This window comes from Lactuca saligna, chromosome 1 (assembly GCF_052625555.1).
Source record: "Lactuca saligna cultivar CGN05327 chromosome 1, ASM5262555v1, whole genome shotgun sequence".
Classification (NCBI taxonomy): Eukaryota; Viridiplantae; Streptophyta; class Magnoliopsida; order Asterales; family Asteraceae; genus Lactuca; species Lactuca saligna.
The window spans coordinates 14,930,439-14,936,624 of NC_136417.1; the positions used below are offsets into that span (position 1 = coordinate 14,930,439).

General features: G+C 31.7%; 1 non-coding gene across 1 annotated transcript; it reads right to left on the bottom strand.

Moving 5' to 3' along the window:
- Positions 1 to 3,482: 3,482 nt before the first annotated feature.
- On the bottom strand, positions 3,483 to 3,680 carry LOC145027875 (U2 spliceosomal RNA). Its single transcript, XR_013675638.1, has one exon. It is a non-coding gene; the product is annotated as a U2 spliceosomal RNA (small nuclear RNA).
- Positions 3,681 to 6,186: the final 2,506 nt, after the last annotated feature.

Genomic DNA, 6,186 nt, shown 5'->3' on the forward strand with positions numbered 1-6,186 from the left:
ATTAAGGTCGGACGGTATACTAAGCATGCATCCAATGGCTTGATGACTTGGCCTTTCATTGCACCAAGAGTACCACACCCTGGGTGCGATGTAGGTGAGAAGTTTTCTCGCGCATAGTAGCCTCCCCGCATCCTCTATCCCTTTCTCTAATTCGTCAACGACTATAAAATGTATTTTTTTTTTCTTTTTTAGATTTTTATAATATATAATTTAATTATATATAATTAAGATTTGGGGTTTTTAATTCTCTACAATAATAGTATAATATTTGTATAAAATATATTTTTTATAAAAATAAAAGGGAATTAATAGTAACAATTTCCTATGTTTTAAAGAGTGCATGAAACATAAAGTAGCGTTGAGGAAAAAAGTGAGGGGTGAAAGATGAGTGTAGTCTTCGGTCTAATAAGATGATATTTCCTTGTTATCTTCTATTTATATATAATCTTAATTAAATATAAATTTAAAATTCGATCTCATAGCCTTACCTTCAAATATACCACATATGAGTTACATATTATCATATTACATTTGTTGTTGTGGTATGGACTAATTTACATCTTATACTAATTATGAAGCTCAGGTGAAGATATAATGCAAGTTGTATAGTTTTCTATCATCATATTAGGGTTTCAACTACAAAGGGTCAAAAGGATTTCAAACCCTAACTACCAATTCATATATTGATACGAATGCAAGCCAATTGAGTCAACTATTATTGCGTTGGGTTAACCCTCACGACCTTACATAAAATGTCTTACCGGTTAGGCCTAGGAGTACTATTAGAACACATAATCTTCCTTGCTTGCGATCGATGTTGGGACAAGGAGTATTAATACACCTTTCTATAAGGGTCCTCCCATAAGGAACATATCAATACTCCTCCAAATTTCTTCGTAAATTGTGATCCGAATAGTTTTCCCCTATAACCATATGAGCGAAAGGTCGCTTTGATACCATATATACGAGCCTGAGCCATAGATATTATTTTATTTGGGGTTAACCCTCACGCCTTTACAAAACATGTCTTTCACGTTAGACCTAGTATCTCCTCTATTTGTGAGGGTTGTGGGACAAAATGTATCAATACATCCTTTCATAAGGGTCATCATCGCATCTTGCTTCACTCAGGCGATGTGGGATGTAAATACCCGCTTCACTACTTGTTCCCTTTGAGTTGCATAAACAAAAACATCATAATCCCATTACCTTTTTACCATACGCGTTTAAGATTGTATGATAATTATTATTTTTGTTAATTTTAATTTATCTAAATTACAAGAAAGGTTAGTTGAGACAGGAAACCAACTTGATAGAGATATTTATATATGAACAGTTTGTCCCCGACCATTCAAAAAAATATGGCGGGTACCTAACCGTTGTCATTAACTCTTACCTTCATAACTATCTGCATGATATTTCATATACAAGAAAGAAAAAATAGAGATATTGTAAGATGAATGTACGTGTTCATTAGAGAATGTTTGGTTTTTCAAATTATAATGATAAAAAGGAGTTGACTGGATAATAGAATGTCAGAGGTGTTAAAATGATCCGTGATATTTAATTGTCATTTTTTATGGATTAGTTTCATTGAATAGAATATACATATAAACATGTTGTTTTGCTTCAATACTAACATTACTTAATTATTGTTGTCAATAGTTAATCACCATTTATTCCTTTTTGCCTCTCGATTGATTGTTGGAAGTTGATGCTCAACTCCCATTGCAAGTATAAATACACATAGATAGATGGTACTAGTTGAGGGTAATTTGAAAGAAGGAAAGATGATATGGGGTTAAAGGATGAAAGAAAGGATTAAGAATAATGCATTATTTATATAAAAAGGAAGATTTGTAATATTTCATATGATAGAAGTGAAAATGATGTCAAATTTGGACACCTTGAAGGCAATAAAAGCAACTATCTAATGCTTATGTTGCAACTAGGTGTTAGACTATTAGGTAAATCAATGTTGTAAAACTTTTTGTGATGCTTTTCTACTTTGTTCATTAACTAGCATAACGAAAAGCTTATTTGAAAATGTCATTGAGGTTTTCGAGAAGAAAGAAGAAGTCTTTCACATTTTCTATAGGAAACAAGTGAAATCATCACAATTCATATTTGATAGTTACATAAACACCAACGCGGTTGATTTTGTGAGTGTTCTATCTCTTTTATATGTACATGTGTGTGGGTGTGTTTGAATTTTCTCATTAAAGCATTATAATTTGAAATTATAATGTTGTAACAAGGGATACTTGAAAACAAACACCCACATATAACACTGTGTTTAAAAGTACAATTCTTTAATATGAAGAAGTTGAAATAAAATTGTAGAAATTGAAAGTAAAGTAAAATTCTAGCATTTTCTTTTAAAGTACTATGGTTTAATAAGAAAATACTAAAATAAAATACAATAAATTCATAAATAAAATTGAAACAAAGATGCTATAGGTTTCCAAAGTACAATGCTACTATGATCCTAATGTTATAATAGTTATAATACACATACACCTACACACACAAAGCCACACACGTATACATTACTTCTTGCATTATAGCACTATGCTTTCAAAGTATGCTTAGATAAGAAAAACATTATGGTATTGCATCATTCTATATCATTTTTTAAGTGCACGAATAGCAACACACTTCCTTGACTTGTTTGTTATAGCATTATACTTTCACTCCTTGAAATTACAAATTTACAACATTTTACTTTGAAAATTCTATCCAATTATAGGAATGTTATTCAAAGTTTAAGCAATTTTCGTTGTTGTAATTGAAAACTGAAATTATTGTGGTTCTAAAGTTGATTGCTCTAAATGATAGTGTGTACGTTGAGGTGGCAACATGTTAGAAGCTCAAGGTTGAATGTAAATGGAATTTCAACTACGGTAATGTCTACGAAAATGGGGTGTTTAAGATTTCACTAAGGTCGCCTTCAACAAGATATGTCATTAATGACTTTTACTTTCAAACAATGGAATGGAAGATGAGAAATTTATAAGAAGTGTAAGAACATGGAGTTATGAAACATGTAGTATTGGCTGCCCCAAAAGACATTAGAATAAACACGAAGCATATTAGAATTGCATATCAATTCGTTGAAGTCCATGGTGGTACAAATATTAATAATTATGTTAATATGCAACTCATTGGTAGAAGTTTGTAGGTTTTATATAATATTTGGTTATCTATAACAAATTTAAATGGTGAATTAATGTTTTAATGGTCTCAAACTGCTTAAATATTGATGTCGTATGGCCTGGTTTGGGGTCATTCATCCGAAAGACCTAAAGTATTGAATGCTTTAGAGGAAATGTTGTAGCATCCTACTTTCATTTTTTTAGTGCCTAAAAGTTGCGTCTTGAAAAAGCCTTAAGTGTATCCACCATATCATTATGAAGAAACCTCAACTTACATATGCATGTAGATTAAATAAAGCAACTGAACAAATATTGAACTGAGAATTGGAGGGGTGCGCCAGGCCTTAACAATGGTGTAAGACCAAGGCAACGCATGAAGAACCCTAACAGCAAGCTACTGTAGTGGGCCTTCCCCCATAAAAAAATAAGATTAATATCGAGTAGGCCGATGGCCTGCATATCAGATATTAAACTGATAAGAACAGATACTACACTTGATCTTAGCCAAAAGGCCGAGAAAGGTATGCCCCTTCTGTTATCGGGCTTTCAATTTTATAGCCATCTTTCTCTTTGCTGCTTGCTTCACTCACCCGATGTGGGATGCAAAGAACTTCACTGTATGCCCCATCTGTGTGCTGCATCTTCCTTCAGTCATTCACAAGACAATTACCATAAATACCTCCTTCACTACCCTTCCACTCTTGGATCACAAAGAAAACCATCAAATAACACTTTTTTTCTCACTTTCGGTGAACAAAAATTATGATATACTTTTGAGTTATGTGTATATATACTCGAATAAAATTTATACTTGTATATGGTTATATGTTATAACTGTATTATTTTTGTTATTTGTGCTTAGTTTTACTTAGCGAACTTACATGAAATGTCATCTTTTGATGTGAAAACAACTCGGTGGAGATAACTTATACTACACAATCAAAGTGCAAACCAATTCTCGTTCCAACTACAAAGTACAACCAAATGTCACAACCTAAAATGCATTGTCGGCAACCTATTTCATATACAAATAAAAAAAGGGAGATGGTGTGGGATGAATATATTTTAGTTTTCAGAGTTGGTTTGGTTTTATGGAATGCAGTGATAATAAATGGATTAATAAGATAATGTGGTGATGAAACAAAATCATAACATTCTTTACGATGTTTGATGATGGATCATAAAAAAATGTGTTCAAGGATGTTGTTTGGTATTTATGAATAGATATAAACACTTAAACAAAATTGACTTGGTAAATGATGAAAAAAATGTTTGTTTAATGTCTTATATTTGATAGATGGTCAAATTAATATGTATTCAACATAGTCATCAATATGTTTTAGATATTACTTTAGAAATTTAAACCATTTAAACTCATAATGAACATAAATTAACACATTTTTAGCAAGATAATTATGACCTGCCAAAACCCAAGACTAAACCCCAAATTATTCCATTTAGTTTTTTTTTTCTTTTTTTGAATGTACGGCAAAATAAAATTAAAAATAAGCACCATGGTAAGGCAACTACAAAGAGAGATACATCTCCATAAGATGAAGTACATACCAAAAGCAATACGTCAATACCAACGATCAGGAAAAATCACCAAAACACTATGTACGATGATTTTGTTTTATCGTTTTATCTACTATATGTATCATGGTATGAGGTATGATAATACCAAGGATCAGGAAAAATCACCAAAACACGATGTACCATGATTTTGTTTTATCGTTTTATCTACTATATGTATGATGGTATGAGATACATCATACACATGATAGATTCTTCCACCAGTTAGTTTAAGACAAGCAACACATGTCTTTAAATTATTTAATGAACAACTGCTTGGCCAATCGCCAAAGTAGGAAGCAGGGCCGACTCTTTGATTCAAGGGTCATGTGCTAAGAAGAAAAATATGGCCTAAATACCATTTTTAATATATATATATATATATATATATATATATATATATATATATATATATATATATATATATATATATATATATAAGGAAAACAAATTTAAGACGGTGAATTATCGTTAACGAAAACTTAAAAGTAAATAAATTAATTAAAAATGAACATATGAAATTTTATAAAAAGTTCAAGAGCGAATTATGTAACTTTTGAAAACCGATTTGTTAAACATATTGGAATGAGTGATTGATTACGAAATATATAGTATAAAGAAATGGCCAAATTTGTAACTTGGAATTTAAAACATCCAAAAATGTTGTGAAAAAACATCGAACCCACATTGATTTTGAATAAAGGAGGCGCCTTTGCCAACTGGGCTATCCAAACTTTGTACAATATCTTGAATAAATTCATATATATTTAGTTATTAAATATATAATTTAATTAAAACTCAGACCTTGTTTTTTTCGGGGCCCTGTGCAGCTGCCCCTCTGCCCCCCCCCCCCCCTTCAAAATCGGGCCTAGCAGGAAGGCTGGTATTCCAACTAATACTTCCACAACTAACACAACAAATGCACAATGCCTCATATTTGCTCGGTTCCTTGCTTTTCCCATCAGGGTTTGTTTGTTATGTAAGAAAACACACCACAAAACAATTGTATTGTGTTTAGATTAAACGGAACCAAAGTATATAAGACAAGGTATAACTTTTAGTTTTTACCAAGAAAGTGAATCATATCATTCTCTTGATTGTTTAAAATATGTAATAGTCTCCTCATCTTCATCACTGAAAATAACCATTAGAAAACTTACCCATACTCACCAAGGTTCACAAAACCGTTCCCCCCCCCCCCCCCAACCATATCAATTAAGCCTATTTTTTTACTACTATTCAAAACAATTACCCCCAAATCCAATTCAATGGTAATAATTCATGTCCAACTCAATCAACCGATTTCTCTGATCTTGTCCAATGTAACAAACACATGAACAACATGTTTAGAAGCAAAAATACGATAAAAATATGTAAGGAAAAAATATAGTCTTGTGACTTTGAAAATGTGACATAAATAAAACCACCCCACCCCCGGGCTAGACTGTGTGTTCAGGAC